Source organism: Condylura cristata, unplaced genomic scaffold (genome assembly GCF_000260355.1).
Source record: "Condylura cristata isolate star-nosed mole 26May11 unplaced genomic scaffold, ConCri1.0 scaffold00063, whole genome shotgun sequence".
NCBI lineage: Eukaryota > Metazoa > Chordata > Mammalia > Eulipotyphla > Talpidae > Condylura > Condylura cristata.
The window spans coordinates 126003-143575 of NW_004567164.1; the positions used below are offsets into that span (position 1 = coordinate 126003).

Sequence of the window (17573 nt, forward strand, 5' to 3'; positions counted from 1 at the left end):
TCTCTCTCTCTCTCTCTCTCTCTCTCTCTCTCTCTCTCTCTCTCCAGGAAAGCAGCTCCTTACCAAAGGAAACTTTGTGTCCCTTAGAGTCCCCATACATTTGCCTTCTCAAAGAAAAGGCTGCAGAAACCCAACAACCTTTCCTTTGCCTAGTTTTCTACAACTATATCACTCTTTGTTAAAACGGTATAAAGAAGCTTTTGAGTCTAACTTCCTTGGGTTTTCACTTATTTTCTATGAAGCCTGGGCACATAAAATTGTATTAAAATTATTAACATCAATAAAATGTCAATAATAGTTTTTCTCCTGTTAATGTCCTTCGTGGGGTTCATTAGTAGTTTCAGTTACAAACCTAATACTAGATGTCCTGCCTTGAGGTTAGGAAATCAATGTTCAAAACAGTTTTCCTGGAGTGTCTTTTTTTTTAGGGGAGAAATCAAATACTGCCCAAAATGAGCAGCGATGTAAGAAAATCAATACTTTCATCACAAATGAAAAAATAAACCGTGCCGGAAACGAGTGTGCAGGGTACGTTACGGCATAGAGGGCTTTCACGGCGGGATTTTAAAGACGTCTTGGGGGAAAAAAACCCCAGATCGAAGCAGGAGCGAGAAAAAACAAGCAAAGAGAAAAGCGCAAGGAACTTGGTGAACGCGGAGGGGCCGAGCTGGAGGCGGGAAGGACGCGCGGGGTGGGCACGCCGTGGGGTCGGCGCTTGGGGCGGTTTGCGCGAATGTTGTGGGGTCTAACAACAGTCTGGACCGCAAAATCCCGCTTCCTCTTCTTCCCTGACCCAGATGCCCAGATAAGGGGCCACGTGCGCTTCAGGCTCGCAAGCGCCAAGGCAGACGCCCGGGGGCCTCAACTGCGAGCTGAAAGCGCGGGCGTGGCGGACCCCGACTCCGTCGCCCCGTGCGGGCGCGGATTTCGCCGAGGGGCCGCGGGCGCAGACCGCAGGGTGCGCCGGCTGTGTCTCCGCGGGTTGCGCTTTCCGCCAGCGTTACGTCCCCTCGGAAGGAAAACCCACCCGGGAGCTCATGATTTTTAAAATATTATAATAGCTTATTTGTACATCACGTTGCGCCTTTTCCCATCTCAGTTGTAGTCCCCATGGGCTTCGCATCACCCGTTCACCGGTGTGCCCTCCCTCCCCCCATTCCCCACTCCATCCCCATAAAATGCCTCTGGTATATAGTTGTCTTTATTATTATTACTACTACCCCTCCCCCATCCTTGGTGCTCCTGCTATGAGTGACACCATCCGGTATTTTTCCTTTTCCTTCTGGCTTATCTCACTAAGCATGGTCCCTTCCAGCTCCATCCCCGTTGCTGCAAAAGGCATGAGTTTATCTTTTTGATGGCTGAGTAATATTCCATTGTGTCGAGGCACCACATCTTTTTCATCCAGTCACCTACTTTTGGGCATTTGGGTTGATTCCATGTCTTTCATATTGCAAATAAAGCCGTGAGCTCGTGTTTTCCAGCAAAGTGTGTCACGAAGCCCGCCAACCAGCCCCGTCTTGTTTCCGAGGACGAGCTCAGAGGCTCTATCCCTGCTGGGGCCCCGGCAGCAGGTTGCTGCGTCCTGCGAGGAAGCCGCGTTCCTGTCACCCAGGCCCGGCGGTTTCCGCAGCGGGTGAGCATCCCGAGTCTCCGCAGGCCGCAAGTGGGGCGCGGGGTTCCGTCCGATCCAGGGTCCGGCGCGGCTCCCAGGGTCCCTCGCGGGGCGCACCCCAGTTGTGGCCTCAGCCTCTAGGGGCGGGCGGTCGCGGCACGCAGGGCGAGAGTCGGCCGCATCCCAGACGGGTTCTAGGGGGTTGATTTGGGGGGGAAGAGCCCTCTTCTGACCCCTTCCGCCTCCGCACAACTCCTCTCCCGGCCCATCCCGGGGAGTCCCGGAGCTCCGCCTGGCTGGACACTGATCACCACGGTGCCTGCCGCAGACTGCCGCGTCCTCGGGCGCTCGGGAGCGCCCAGTTTGCGGGCGGAGCTCCTTGTCTTCTTCCAGTACACCGGAGAGTCACTCCGCGGGAGCCCCACGGCCCTCGGCCTCCGCAGAGCCAGGGAGCGAGACTCGCCGGAGCGCGCGGGCGGGGTCTGTGCACGGTCACCGTCGGTGCACAGCTCGCGGGCCTGAGAGGGTCCCTTGGCAAAGAGACAGTGCGAGCTTCTGCAGGGGGAGTCAGCCATTTATTACTGCTTTTGATGTATGGACAGATTTTTGAGTATCTTGTTTCATTTTCACATTTGGAGAAGTCTTTTTCCCTTAGACTGCGAGCAGAATTCAGATGAAGTTATTGGAGCATTTTTTTAAAGGGCATGATTGAGATCCAGTTTCCATGTTTTCATTAAAATATCCTGGGCCCCAAAAGGAGCGCCCCGGTCTGTGCACTTTCGGAGTATCCCTGACTAAATGGGAACAGATACAGAAGGGAAAGAAAAAGAAAATGTGTTTCCGCCCGGTTTCGAACCGGGGACCTTTCGCGTGTTAGGCGAACGTGATAACCACTACACTACGGAAACCGACTGCGCAAGGCGCGCTCGGAAAAGCAAACGTTTCTCGATGCCCTCGCTCCGCCTTGCAGAACAGCTCCCATTCAATGGCATCAGCACTATCCGCATCAGCAGAAACACGTTTGCCATATTCAGAGTAGCCGGTTCGGAAAAGCCCCTACGCTGGAAACTGCAATTGTGAATGTCCCACATATGTTATAACGTGTCTTACAGAGTAACAACCACGTACCGTTTAGTGTGAAGTATTCAATTCTTGTGAAAGCGCCTGTCACTGAGTACATTGCATTTGATTTCAAGGGGATCTTTAAAATCTCATCGTCCTGACACAATTGCAGTCCCAGATGTTTAGAGTGGAGCTGCTCAGGCTGCAGCTCCGCGCACGTTACTAAGGATGGGAGGCGTCTGTAGATTGACAAGTAGTCTTAAGAGATGTCTTAGGAAAACAAGAGAGACAACGAAAACGAGCACCTTGGCTTCCAGGATTTGATGTCTTTTTCAGGTTTTCAAGTCTCCAAATGCTTTTTCACTTGCCTAGAGCCTCTTATTAGATGCTTCATGTTTGGTCACTAACCATTCTTCTTTTAGCACTACATAATATTCTCCTTGGAAAAAATGTCAGAGATGTCCTACAGGCCAGAATCAGCTTAAAAGTAGAAACAGCGTTAACAGTACTCAATTTAAAGCTTAAATCTAACCCCCATCGCCAATCCCTTCCTTTAGAGTAGGACTAAAGGGAAAGTGCGAAGAGAAATGGCAGGTTGCTATAAATGTGAATAGCCAGGAATAGGGAGAGGATTTGAAATCTCCCCCACTAACCACTGAGCACAGCCTTCAATGCACTGTTTGCTCCTCAAAGATAACTGATGAATACTTTTACATACTACTTTGAACTGAATAAAAGCCACTAGCCAGTAGTCCATTGTAAAAAACTAACAAAAAACGTTATGCATGTCAACTCTGTTCCTAGTGTGTCGTAGGTTCTGAGGTTTCACTGAGGTTTCAAAAAAAATTTTTTTTTGCTCAGAAAAATCAGAGGTTGTCTAAAGGCACGTTTCTAAAGCTGTTCAATCTTCACTGATTGCAAAGGGTAGGGCAGACCTCAGCTAGACCTGGTTACCTCTCCACCGCTCACATCAGGACAAACGTTGCGAACATATTTATTTGGGTAAATAGTTTTTTATTTCTGCTGCCTTGTACGAAGCACCCCATTTTCTCTAAGCAAGACTTGATTACAGGATTCCTATTCACCTAGCGAAAATTTCTTACATCAGAAGAAATTATGAAAAGCACAACACAGGCCCCGCTGGGATTCGAACCCAGGATCTCCTGTTTACTAGACAGGCGCTTTAACCAGCTAAGCCACGGAGCCAAGCTTACAGGTTTTTCTGATCCCACAATATTTAGATATAAAGTCTCTAAAGTGCACTAGAATTAGTTTCGCTAATTCTAGTAATTCCTTTGCTGGGCAACTCCAGACCAAAAAAAGAATGAAACATCTGGTTGCGGTCAAAGCCAAAAAAAAAAAGAACATTCTAATTTTGGATATATGGATGAAGATAAGGGCTGGATTGACATGACCAGCTCCAGTTGGAAAACTGTCCCCGTGTGGACACCACTAAGAGTAACAAAGTCTCTGGTCACAAGGCCAGACCTTTGATGAACCCCCAAAGGAAAAATGCCTTGATTTTCCATTAACCACCGTTTTATTTTAACCACATCTGTTCTCTTCTCTATTCATACATAGGAGGGGTTACTGGTTGATGGTTAGCACATGTCTGACACATAGCTGCTGAAAGAACTCTGAGGATATGGGTTGCAAAATGTCAGCCCCCCTTCTCCCCCCCCCCCCCCCCACACACCTTGATCTTGGTTCACAGAGGAGCTGGTCTCTGAGCTCTGCCCTCGCCTCAGCAGGAGACACACTGCTCAGAGTAACAGCTGTTCCCCTGGGGAGAAGCTCAAATTCAAGTCTGGCTGACTGAGGAATCCCAAACCTGCCCTCCTCCTGTGGGCCTTCATCAGGACATTCTGGAAGGACCGATTTGGGTTCAGCCTCCCCTGTGAAATTGACCGAGGCAGTTGGTACCCCCATTCTAAGTCACTTCTGCCTGGCCCCATTGCTGTTTTCCTCTCTCTCACAGCTTTTGATTCCAGGAGCTTCCCTAATACTCCCCACCCCCTGCTTCCCAGGAACCCACCATGACAATGAGCAAGTGGCCGAGGCCCACTTTGATTTCAAAGTGAGTGAGTGTGACCAGGCTTTCAGAAATCATTTATCCCAACAACTGCCCTAGTAAAGCAAGAATAATGACCACAATAATATTTTGATCTACAAACGTTCCAAAATTTCTCCATAGAGCACAACAAATAGTATTAGTGCTAGTTGATTAAACAAACACAAGTACTACTAGTTGATTAAACAACTACTAGTTGATGAAACAGACAACAAAAAACATACGAGAGGCATTGGGGACACCACGAGCACAAACGCCTTCCAAAAAAAAAAAAGTGCACAAATTTAGTGAAAAGTGCTAAAGGACCAGACGAATAATTCATTAAAACAGAAGCCAAACCTTGGGGGAAAAAATGTCATTTTTAGGTAGCTAGAGGATTTGATAGTCCTATCTAGGAATAATGAATATCAGGATCTAAACCCTTCACGTGCTAGTAGTGGCTATTGAAAACGCTCTCTGTGTACACGCACACAAATCCTTGCAAATGGTGGGAAGGGGCATCGAGGCTTTTTGGATTTGTTTTTAACGTCCCTGGGTCAATGAACTTCTGAAAAAAACCAATACCTGTGATTCAAAACCAGTGGTGGCGGGAGAAGGGGAGCAGAGTCGAGGAGCGCATGGAGGGGTACTCCGGAGTAGGGGCTCACTGGCCTGTCCCTGGGGTGATATTTGCCCGCAGGGGCCCAGGAGGGCCTGGAAGAGGCGCACCTGCGGGGGCGCAGAGCTTCTGAGTTTCCTGCCTCCTTCCTCCGCACTGAGTAGCCCAGACCCCAGCGCTCGGACGTCTTCGCGATCCAGATAAAGACTGTCACTCGAAACTCACCCGCTCTCGCTTCCTTGGTCCTTGCCCTGCACCGCCAGGGTCCTTGGGGGGCCGAGGTGCCCAGGTTTTTTCCGTGGTTCTTCGCCCCGGCTGCCCTGCCTGCTCTCGGGCGCCACCACGCGTCCGGATCAGGGACTGCAGCGCCAAGGGCCAGACGTTCCTGCGCTTGGGCCCCAAGTCCCGGTCCGCAGCGGCGGCTCCGGGGACCCGGTAACCGCAGAGCCACCCCGAGCCCAGGAGGCGAGGGGCGCGGCCTCCCGGGTACAGCTGACCCCCCAGAATGTCCTCCAGGGCTAGGAAGGGGTCTGGGCCCGCGCGCGGAGCAGCGTCCTCCGAGCCCCGCTGGGGCTCGGGGATCCGGGTCCAAGTCCCAGGACGCCCCGCTCGCGGCTTGAATCTTTCTGGGTCCAAGGCGGCGGCTTCAGAAACACTGTTTACCCGGAAACACCGTTTCTTACGGCAAAATACGGAGTTTTCCCTTCTCCTTTCTTACAACATATGGCAGGAAAACATTTGTTTACGCGCCATTTAGAATTTGGACAAGAAGCGTGAGCGCCCTGGCCGGTTAGCTCAGTTGGTTAGAGCGTGGTGCTAATAACGCCAAGGTCGCGGGTTCGATCCCCGTACGGGCCAAGCGTGCGGACTCGTATTTTGCCCTACGAGGCTGCTTGCCATTATTACCTTACCCACCCTCCGAGAAAGTGCGTTTGAAGAACTTTCTTGGCACTTTCCCTCCAACTCCCTTGCCAGCGGAATTGGCACCTTAAGCTCGCGCAGAGGACCGACACCCCAAAAGCAAACTGGGAGCAGAAACTTCTCCGTTAGAAGAGGCGCTCGCAAGGTCCTCTGCTCTGTTTTTCCGTAAAGAAATTCTCGTGCAGAGAAACTTTTTTTATTGCTTCCTCCGAAAACAAATTGTAAAGCCATCCATCTTTCATCCTGCCTCCCTGTTCAGTTTGAGATCTGATTTAATATGAGAAAGAAAAATATCCCTAAGGAAATAAAGATATGTTTAAAAATTTCCCTTCGATCTTTATCCCATCAGCCTCCATATCATCTACCTGCCACTAGTAAACTGTGCTTAGTTTTGTAATTATCCTCATTTTCTTTATGCACATATACATAAACATTCATGTTGCTTTTATTTTTCTTCTTTTGCACGTAAAGGACAGCATAATTATTTGCTCACTGCTTTTGCAATTTTTAAATTGCGTTTGCAATTTTTAAAATATATCTCTTGAACACTTCAAGTTGCATTTCAACCTGGTCCACTGTCAAAATCAGAGTTTAAAAGATTTGGTCCGACCAGGAGGCTTAACTATTATACAAAGTGTAAGCTTTTCTAACCCAGCTGGTGGAACTGATAAGACTGTAAGGACAGTCTCCACAACACCAACAAAGGAGTTTTTTCCCTTCCCCATATGATTGTCAAAAGCGTCCATGCTTCCTATTTTTCTGATCATTTTCTTGCACATGGCTCAGAAAGCTATTTCTATTCTTATGCTTAGTGTGCTCAATACAAACATGAATTCTCTTGGCAAGAATCTGGCCCTTTATCTGTGTGTCCACCTTAATGCCAACTGCATGCTGGGTATCAGTAAGGACAGTTCCAGTGTTGCCATGGTAACACATGGGCATTCCTTTTTGAAGTGTCAGTGTCCACCCCCTTGATGGCTAACATATCGCCTTTCTCGTGGATTCCTATGTATGTGGCCAATGGAGCAAATGCATGTTTTCTAAAAGGCCCAGGTAACATATAGGGACTCCTTCTCTCACCCTTCATGCCACTCATTTTGGCTGACTTACTGGAAGATGGCGCTTGAGGCCAAAGCTTGAAAAATCTTCCTATAGATATATTGTCAATCACCATTGAATGAGGATAACTGAAACCTCAGAAAGCAAAACAACAGGTAAGGGATAGTTGCCATACTTACACAGACAGGCAAAGGAACCAAAGATGTGTAGATCCCTGGATTCCTGTCCCACACACCAAAATAAATAAATAAATGAAAGGATGACCCAATTTGTAGGAGACTCTTGCTGAGTAGCCAACTTCTGCCTGTAGACAGGTGGTTTATAGTCCCAGGAGGGTTCAGGAAAAAGGACACAAACTTCATTAGAATGGTAGAGGACAAAAGAATCTGTCTCAGGGCCTCCTTGGTGGTGCAAGGGGTTAAAGCGTTGCACTGGGAAGCTATCCTCAGCCACTGGAGCATGAGGTTGATCCCCAGCAACAGAGTGACACACATGGTGCCAGAGACCTCTCCTGTCTTGCCCACTGCTCCTCTCAGCAGTGTGTTTTGGTCAATCCACCTGTCCTGTTCCCCATTCTGTCTCTGGTGAATCTTCATACCCCACCCCCAGCACCTCTGGTCTGTTCTTGTATGCATAAATAGATAAATCTTTTTTTTTTTTTTTAAAGAAGGATCTGTTTCAAGGCTGCTTCTGCCTTCTATTACAGATAGAACAACATGAAAATTAAAAGTGTAGGTAGGCACAAATTTGAACATACTTATGCATTTAGCACACAGATTAAGAAACACGTGTTCTGATTAAAAAAAATATTTATGCATACAGAACAGAGGTATAAGCCAGAGTTGCAGGGGCATTGAGAGGATTCATCAGCGTCAGAGAGGTGAGCAGAACAGGCAGAGTAACAAAGCACATTGCTGAGGGGGGCAGCGGGTGGGTCAGGAGAGGTCTGCTACACCATGTGGGTCACTCGGCGGGAGGCAAACTCACACAGAGGCTGCTGCAGACAGCTTCGTAGTAGTAGTGCTGTGCTTTAACCGGTTGCACCACAAAGGAATGCCCGTTCTGACTTTTGATTTTCAGAAAACCATGGTTTAAAATACTGCCTTATTGCTCAGTTGATTGGCAGCTTCCTGGCAACTCACGCTCTTGAGGGAGCATCTCACACCCCTCGTTCCACTCCTGGCTGGATGGCGAGGTGGCTAGATGGCTGGATGGCTGGGTGGCTGGGTGGCTGGGTGGAAGGAAGGAAGGATAGCTGGCTGCCTGGAGCTTCATCCATGTGTTTCCATTTGTTAGGAGAATGAGGTTTGGGTTATAGATTATAGATTAATGAGATTGTCGTGAGTCGATGATGATAGAAGATATAGAAACCTAGGATTTATTTTACTATTCTATTTTTGTACCTATACGTTTGAAAAATTTCCACACAATCTCTGTCAAACCCGACAGGTCCCGGGGCTATTTACAAGACAGCGCAGCAGAACTGAAGACGCCAGCGGTTCTACCGCGCTAGACATGACCACAGAGACTCAGAAACCTCCAAGCATCCTAGAGCGACCCGAGAAGGCCTTCATGGCGCCAAGCCAGCCCGTTCCCTAGGCGACCCCGGAAGCCCGCGCGTGCGCGTTCTTGTTTTCCCGGCATTCCTTCCGCCTCCCGGAGTCCAGTTCTTGGAACCCGTGGAGGAGCAGGTGGCATTACCTGGGTGGCGGGCGGAGAAGCCACGGCGAGCCGGCGCTCCCGCGGGGCGTTTGGGAGGGAGCGAGATGGACGACCCGGCGCAGACTCGCGGGCCCGGCGCAGACTCGCAGCGGCCGGGCCTGGACCTGCCGCCGGAGCCGCCTGACCGGTGGGCGCTGAGCGGTGGCGGTGACCGTGGGGGCGGGCGGCACGCGGGCTTCTGAGCTGCAGGCGCTGGAGAACAGCCGTCGCCCGAGGCCTGCACTGCTTGGGTGTGCTGCCTGGTGACTCTGGAGCTGGGCTGGGGGACGAGGGAGGCTCTGTCTTTTCAGGCCCTGCACTAGGCCAGCACAGACTAAGGTGCTCGGTGCTCCGTGACTCCGAGTGTGTGTTTTCTCAGTTGTCGCTTTCCCCAGCTCCCAACAACCTCTAGCCTCTGCTAACCTCCAACCAACGTTACTATTTTCTTAAGGCTCTTCTCATGCCTTTCATTCATGCATCTGTGGTCTTACCCATCAAAAAGCAAGGTCATGTGTGCTTTACGAATCATGGACGTGTGCTTGCTTCGGCAGGACATATCAGAGTAGATTAGCTGACCTCTGCACAAAGAGAACACGAAAATTCGTGAAGCAGTCCATATTTAAAAAAGAAAAATTGAATGCCAGAAATGGGAGCCGAGTCGGTACTTTTAAGTTTTATAGCAGCCACATTTAAAATGAAGAAAAAAGAAACATATTATTGATGGAATTAGTGCATTTAATGTATAATAAAGCCTACTATATGCATAATGTATAACATATAAACCCTTTCAGTCTCTAAAGGACACCGGAAGTCATCGTCCTTTTGGCTATTGTGAATATTGCTTCTGTCAGAAGTGGGTGTACAAATATCTGCAAGACCCTGCTTTTGATTCTGTGGAATATATATACTCAGAAGTGGAACGACAGGGTCATAGAATGCTACTTTTAATTTTTTGAGGGTAACACTAAAAAAAGCATTGTTCTTTTTTAGGTGGATAAAGTGGAGGAAAGCGAATTCCTGGACAGCAGGATTGTAAATACACGCAGCCCTGAGAAGCAGCTTGGCAACTTTGGTTAAAATGTGTCACGACCGCAGGTAAGTCTGGGGAGGGAAGCTTTATAGATCACAGGCGTGTGGGGGTCACTTGCATAACACCCAGTGCCATCCAGTGGAACTTTCCAGAATGATATGAATGGCCTACGCTATGTTGTCCAGTGTGGCCGTCACTAGCCACATGTGGCTATTGAACACTCGAAGTGTATTTTTGCTTTATTGACCTTCGTTGTCATCTCTTTAGCTCCAGATGACTAGTGGCCACCAAATTGCACAGTACAACTCTAGGCTGTAGATTTAAAAAGGAAGGTGACATGGGGCCTCTCTGGTGGTGCAGGGGATTTAGTCTCAGCACTATGAAGCTATCGGCAGCATGATTTTGATCCCAGCCAGGGAGTGACCCACATGGTGCTGCAGACCCCTCCTGTCTCCCCGCTGCTCCCCTCAGCAGTGGGTTTCAGTAGACCTGCCTGTTCTGCTCCCTGCTCTGTCTCTGGGAATCCTGTAACCAATCCCTGCCCCTGCACCTCTGGCCTGCAGCCCAGCTCTTGTATGCATTAAAAGGAAAAAAAAAAGGAAGGTAACATAATCAGATTTACATCTCAGGATGATTATTTTATATCCATAATGTAGAGAATGTGTTAATGTGTTGGAGAGGGTCAAGACCCAAAGCAATAAAATCAGTTAAGAGACTCTTGGAAAGAGAATGAAGTGTGTATCAGTTTGAGTCCCCTCCTCAGTTATCAGCCCTTCTTTTTTTTTTTTTTTAAAGATTTATTTATGCATGAAAGAACTGGGGTGTAGGCCAGAGGTATGGGAGTGAGAAAATTCACCTGAGACAGAGCGGGGAGCAGAACAGGCAGATCTACTGCATACACTGCTGAGGGAGCATGGGGGCGACAGGAGAGGTCTGGTGGGCCCTGTGGGTCACTCCCAGGCCGGGGTGGACTCGTGCTGCAGTGGTTAGTGCTGCGCTCTAACCCCTTGCGTCACTTCATTGATTTTGCTTTAAAGGAAGTGACTTTTCTAAGATACAATCTTTATAAGAGACGGGGGTGTGACTTGGAAGGAATTCTCTACCTGTTCTTACCTTTCTGTGCCCTTTTCTCTTCCCTTCTGGAATGCACTAGAGTTCCTATAGGAACAGCAGCTGTTGTGTGACTGTGATGGGAAAAGCCACAGGACAGACAGTGAAGCAAGAAGACGGGCATCCAGGGACAAGACATTCCTGAGCAGTGGTGCAGCCTCGATGATTTACCATGGGGCCCCTTAGCCAGTGGCCTGTTAGCGCCTTTCTTTGTAACCCACGGGGTTAGCGTTTTCTGTTGCAGTGAATCCCGTCCTAACTAGCAAAGATGGACTCGCACCTGTAATATGCCGTACATTTTTTAAAAAGATCTATTTATTTATGTGTACAAGAAGTGGGGTACAGGCCAAGGTGTGGGGGTGACGGGATTCACCAGAGATAGAGTGGGAAGCAGAATAGGCAGATCAATGAAATACACTGCTGAGGGGAGCAGAGAGGAGCAGCAGGTGGGTCAGGAGTGGTCTGCCACACCATATGGGTCATCTCCCTGGCTGGGGAACAGACTCCTGCTGTGGTGGCTATGGACAGCTTCACAGGCTGCGCTCTCCCACTGTACCACCAGGAAGGGCTCTATGCCAGTACATTCTCAGCCCTTTTGTGTACTAACTTTTGGCATCCGTCAAAGTGGTCTCTGAGCCAGTAGCTTCATCCTGACCTACAAGCTAAATATGCTCATCTGGAGGCTTCACCCCAGGCCTGGGGCAGGGGGGTGTTTTAACAAACCCACAAGGCAACTAGGATGTATCCTGGAGCCTTACAGCTGTGTCTCTGTAGAGGATTCAGTATGAAAGCAAGAGCCGAGCGGACGGAGCCAGGAGCTCCTGAAGTCACTGCCAGACAGCACCGCTGAGCCGTGTCAAGTAGGACCATGTGCGCACAGGATTCAAGAAGCGCTGTGGGCCAGAGAGTCCTGTGTGTGTGCTTTCTGAGAGGGAGTGCATGGAGAGACCATATACCTGTGCCACCTCTCCCTGTCTGTGGGCGACAGGTAACTGGTATGTGAAGCCCATAAATGCTCCAATTCCTACCCAAGGGATGTCACCCTGGGAATCTCCTCCCAGCCCTTACTTGATTTCGACGGTGCTGCCCTGGACTTTGAGATGCTGTTGTAAAAAAGAATCAGCCTTGGAGGGATCTTGTATCTCTGGCATGTGGGAGAGACAGAATCATTAAGAGCCAATGTTAGAGAACAGCGTGTATAACTTCCAGGATGTTTTTCTAGGTATCACTCCCCTGAATGCAGTGAGTGATCCACAAATCCAAAGGAATAGTGAACAAAGCACAGAAATGAAACGAGCTTGGGAGAGAAGGCCCAGGGGAGGCAACTGTTCAGACCCCTATCCCTGCTGTTAGAAATGAGGCTGCCATGAACAACATGTGCAGATTTCTGTGTGGACATGAGTTTGTCCACTTATGTATGTATTTTAATTACATATTTGTTCTGTATCGTGTTATTAGATACCTAGGCACTGAACATTGTTATATCTCTTACAAAATGTCTCTTGACATGACAAAATGCTTCTCTGTTATAAAATGTCTCTGGTAATACTTCTACAATAAAGTCTACAGTATTTTTTTCCTGTTAGAGCTCGTACATCAACCCTTGCATAGTTCACCCTCATGCTGTATCGCTTTCTCTGTTCATTAATTTTTCTAGCCCTGGTCTTTCTCAGGATGCTTTTAACATCATAAAATTGCTGTTTTAAACATTCCTGTGTGTTCAGTTCTGGGCATTAAGCATATTCACAGTGTTGTACACCACCACAGTGACCCATCTCCAGAGCCAAACAAAAACTCCGAACCCCTTAAGTAAGACTTCTCATCCCCACCTTTCTCCAGTCTCTGTTGGAGGGCAGGGCGAGGGGCATCCCAGAACTCTCAAACCTGCCTGTCTAAATAGGTTCCGCAGCTTCCCTGTCAAGACAAAACATACTCTAAAGCATAGGACCCTCAATGGAAAGGAACGTTAATACAGCCAGTGTATAACAAGGAGATGCGAAGGAGAAGGTAAAGAAGCTTCCAAATCGTTACCTTCCTGGCGTGGGTAAATGCCCAGCCAGACAGGGTTGGTCCAAAGCAGGGCCGCAGAGGCCTGAAAACCTGTCACAGTCTAAGTCACCTTCTGGTGGGGACTCAGGAAAGGGGCAGAAGGGCCGAGCACGTCTGAGACAGAAAGGGGTTAGTCTCAGACCTGTGCAGTGATGGCAGCCACTGCAGCACACTTCGATCCCGGGCCAGGGAGTGACCCCCAGCGCAGCGACCTCTCCTTTCTTGCCCACCACCCCCTTCAGCAGTGGATTTCAGTTCTGTTCCCCACCTGTTCTGCTCCCCACTCTGGTGAATCCTCTCACTCTCCCACATCTCTGGTCTACACCCCATCTCTTGTATGCAGAAATACACCTTTAAAAAAAAAAAACCAGCAAAGTCAAAATCAAGATAAACCCTGCCATTGTTGACCTCCCCATAGGTCTGTCACCCACGTCTATTTCAACCAGTGCAGGACTAAGAAGCAAGAGCCGCTTCTTCACATGTCTCTGCCCCGTGCCCGCTTCAGGTCTCCTTTTTCCTCCTCCAGCCCCCTCTCCAGCTTCTCCTTTCCTGATGCTGGTCTACGCTTTTATGTGGGGCAGGGAACCTGGAACCTCCCTTTTCCTGGGGACCAGCCTGTCACAACCATGCTTTCTGTCTCTGAATTTGACTGTTTTAGGTATCTCACATAACAGAATCATAAAATACTTTTCCTTTGGGTCTGGCTTATTTCACTTAATGTTTTTAAGGTTTGTTTATGTTGTAGCTTGTATGAGAATTTCATTTTTCAGGTTAAATAATATTCCATCATTAATATGCGTACTGTGTTTTGTTTATGTGTTGATAGATGATTTGACTTAATTCCACATTTTGATGATTATGAAGAGCGGTGCTGTGGATTTTGCCATGCAAGTTTGAGTCCCTGATGCTCTTTTCAGTACACCCCTAAAGGTTGAACCGATGTCTTTCCATTGATTGGTGTCCATTTTCTCTCAGCAGTGTTTACAGTTTTCAGAGAACACCCCTTTCTTAGCTTAAGTTTACCTCAAGTATTTTATTCTTGCCGATGCTATTGCAAATGGAAATATTAATTTCCTTTTTGGAAATTTTGTTCATTGTTAATATATGAACACACAATTGATGTTATGTGTTGATTCTGTATCCTCCCATCTTGCTGAAATTATTTATTAGCTCATCCTTTTTTGTGGTGTTCTAAGGGTTATCTCCACATAAAATCATGTCATCTGCAAGCTGAAATAATTTAATTTCACCTTTCTAATGTGTGTGACTTTTATTTCTTTTTCTTCCCTGCTTGCTCTGAATAGAGGTGATAATAGTATGCTGAATACAAGTGGTGAAAACAGGGATTCAGATTTTGCTTTGGGTTAAGGTGCGGGAAGCTTCCAGTTCTTCCCTCATGGAATATGATGTTTGCTACGGACTTTTGTAAATGCTTTGTATCATGTTGACAAAGTTTCCTTTTGTTCCTAGTTTATTGCGCGTTTTTATCTGGAAAGAATGCTGCATTCTGTCAAAACACTTTTTATGAATCAATCAAAATGATCAAGTGCCCCTTCCACCTACGTTCTGCTAAGTGGTGTGCAATACCACTTACATGTTACGTTCCAGTAAATGGATACTTGGCGTGGCCTATAATCCCTTTAATATGTGGATGAATCAACTTTGCTAGTATTTTTTGAGAATTTTTGCGTCAATATTCATAAAGAATTTTTTTAAATTTCATTGTTTCTAATACCTTGTCTTACTTTGGGCAGGGGAATGCCAATTTCATAGATTGTGTTTCCTCCTTTTCAGTGTTTAGGAAGAGTTTGGGAGGACTGGCATTCTTTATTAAGTATTTGGTAGAATTGCCACTGAAACCATCTAGGTTTGGCTTTTCTTTGTAGTGAGTTTTTTTTTCTTCTATTTCAATATACTAGCTATAGATCTATGCAAATTTTTGTTTATGTTTCACTTTTGGTGAATTGTATTTTTCCAGTAATTTGTGTGGATTCCATTTACGCTTCTGATAGGCTGGGATACCACTTTTCATAGTATTCTTTTCTGATCATTTTCCTTTCTGTAAAAATCTGTAGTAATGTCCCCTCTGTCATTTCTATCTATTAATTAGAGTCCCTATTCATTACCTTTTTTTTCCTTTTTTTTTTTTTTAGTCAGTTCAACTAAGCATTTGTCAATTGTGTTGAAGTTTTCAAAGAACCACCTTTTGGTTTCACTGATTTTTAAATACTCTTTCCAGCCTGCACGTCCCGATGGCCAGGTCATTCTAACTGACTGCCCTCGTTTGTGTCTGATGGCTTTGTCAACAGGCCAGTCAGCTTCATGTGGGTTGTGTGTAGACATTTTTTTCATGCAAACATACTCACTAGACTGCAGATGGGCCCTTGGGAAGTTTCCCAGCCTCTAATGATTATGAATGGGTTTCTGGACATTCCAGTAAATAGATCTGTGAGATGTGTTCTAATTTCTACTAGACAACTATCAACCCCTAGGATGTAGGATGACTGGTTTTAGTGGCAGGAAAGCGAGGGATGTGAAGGTCCATCCCAAAACGCTAGAACAGAAAAATTCCAAAAGCTAAAGATTTCCTGGACATACCTTTCCGGTTCTAATTCCCACGTCCACGGGTGTTTCCGTAGTGTAGTGGTTATCACGTTCGCCTGACACGCGAAAGGTCCCCGGTTCGAAACCGGGCGGAAACACATCCCCTTCTCCTTTCTATTTTTCCTTTATTACTCTTTTTGAGCATTGTGTCATTTTCTCCTACTGGGAGTCCCCTTGTGAACCGAACACAAGCTTTGCATCAAATGCATGAACCTCTTTCTCCCTCCTTGAGCTGAGCCACACAACGGAGCGCACACCTCCTCCCCCACATTCCTGCGCCCCAGGAGTCGAAACCCTTTGGCCATTATGGGCCTTGATGCTGTCAACCCCTGGAAAGGATAAAGGCGCCCCGCACTCACGGATGGGACTGGCTTCCTCCAGGGCCCTCCCGAGAGCAGGCGGGCAGACTTTCTGCTTTCTGCTTTCTGCGCAAGGTGTTTTCTCAGGAATTTCTTCAGGAACAGATCCCGCTTTGAGCCGTCTCAGGAATTATATCTGCCGCTGCGCTGAACTGCTGAGACAAGAGGTTTTCCATGCACAGAGGTAAATGGCAGCATCTTCTGGACAGCGTAGTGGACTTAGAGAGTAATGGGGGCGGGGGGAGGGGTGGGAAAATGAGACCCTGCCTGGCCAGCGCGGGCGCTGAAACCCTATTGCACTACTCTCACGGTGCTCAACTCACGACACTAATTATTGACCAAGAAAATAATTTTCTTTTTGCATCGTAAGTTAACACCGAGCCAGCGCTGTGGGTTTCACTGTCAGGAATCAGGCAAAGCCCCCTCCCTCTTCCATGTCTTCTATTGTCCCTCCTGTCACCTTTCTAGAGTATTAAGAGCACGTATACAATCTGAAGCAAGTATTCCCTTCTCCACTTTGTCCCCATGGTAGCATTCTACACACAGTGTCCTGCACCTTTTTTTCACTTAAAGATATCATTGGAGATAATCACAACTAAATCCATAAAGTTCCTCCTTATTATCCTGTAAGTGTACATATTATCCCTTTTTAATAGATGTCATAATTTCTATTATGATGATAATGTTCCCCCCAGTCTTTCTACAACAAATAATGCTGCTGTGAATAATTTGATTATAATCATTTCTTATGTGGGCAGGCATACCTTGCACCCCACGGAAATGTACATCCAATGATACCGGCATTTAAAATGTTGCTTGATCCTACCTAATTGTCTTCTACAAGGGCTGAGCATGATCTCTTTCTTTCTGAGAAGCACAACTAGATAGGGTCCTCACAACATTCAATATCACAAAAGCCCAATAACAGATTCCCTGCTAAACCATGAAACAAAATCAGGGGTTCCATGGAGAATGTATAAGAATAGTCAGGATTTGGTTTGAGGACCAACAGTTGAATTTTCATCATAAAACCATCAAAGAAGGCCCTCTCTGGTGACGCAGCGGGTTAAGCACTGACCTAAGAATTAGCTAAAGCCACTTCCGCATGAGTTGGATTCCCGCCTGCCCTGGAGGTGACCCACATGGCGCGGCAGACCTCTCCTGACCCGCCTGCTGCTCCCCTCAGCAGTGGATTTAAGTCCATCTGTCTGTTCTGCTCCCCACTCTGTCTCTGGTGAATCCTCTCACCCTCCGAATCTCTGGCCTGTACCCCAGTTCTACATGAATAAATAAATCTTTAAAAAAAAAAACCATCAAAGGAAATGCAAGCTATATTATTGCCAAAGTGTGTGATCTTTTGGAAGAAACAGATCTTTTAGAAGAACACTGTAAAA

The 17573-nt window shown here is 47.3% G+C and overlaps 1 long non-coding RNA gene and 4 other non-coding genes across 5 annotated transcripts; 3 read left to right on the forward strand and 2 right to left on the reverse strand.

Moving 5' to 3' along the window:
• Positions 1-2450: 2450 nt before the first annotated feature.
• TRNAV-AAC lies at positions 2451-2523 on the reverse strand. The gene has a single exon. It is a non-coding gene; the product is annotated as a tRNA-Val (tRNA).
• A 1286-nt stretch (positions 2524-3809) lies between these two features.
• On the reverse strand, positions 3810-3883 carry TRNAT-AGU. The gene has a single exon. It is a non-coding gene; the product is annotated as a tRNA-Thr (tRNA).
• A 2247-nt stretch (positions 3884-6130) lies between these two features.
• TRNAI-AAU lies at positions 6131-6204 on the forward strand. The gene has a single exon. It is a non-coding gene; the product is annotated as a tRNA-Ile (tRNA).
• Positions 6205-9001: 2797 nt separating this feature from the next.
• On the forward strand, positions 9002-11519 carry LOC105854596. The gene is made up of 3 exons (XR_001146212.1): positions 9002-9175; positions 10018-10122; positions 11211-11519. It is a non-coding gene; the product is annotated as an uncharacterized LOC105854596 (long non-coding RNA).
• Positions 11520-15845: 4326 nt separating this feature from the next.
• TRNAV-GAC lies at positions 15846-15918 on the forward strand. The gene has a single exon. It is a non-coding gene; the product is annotated as a tRNA-Val (tRNA).
• Positions 15919-17573: the final 1655 nt, after the last annotated feature.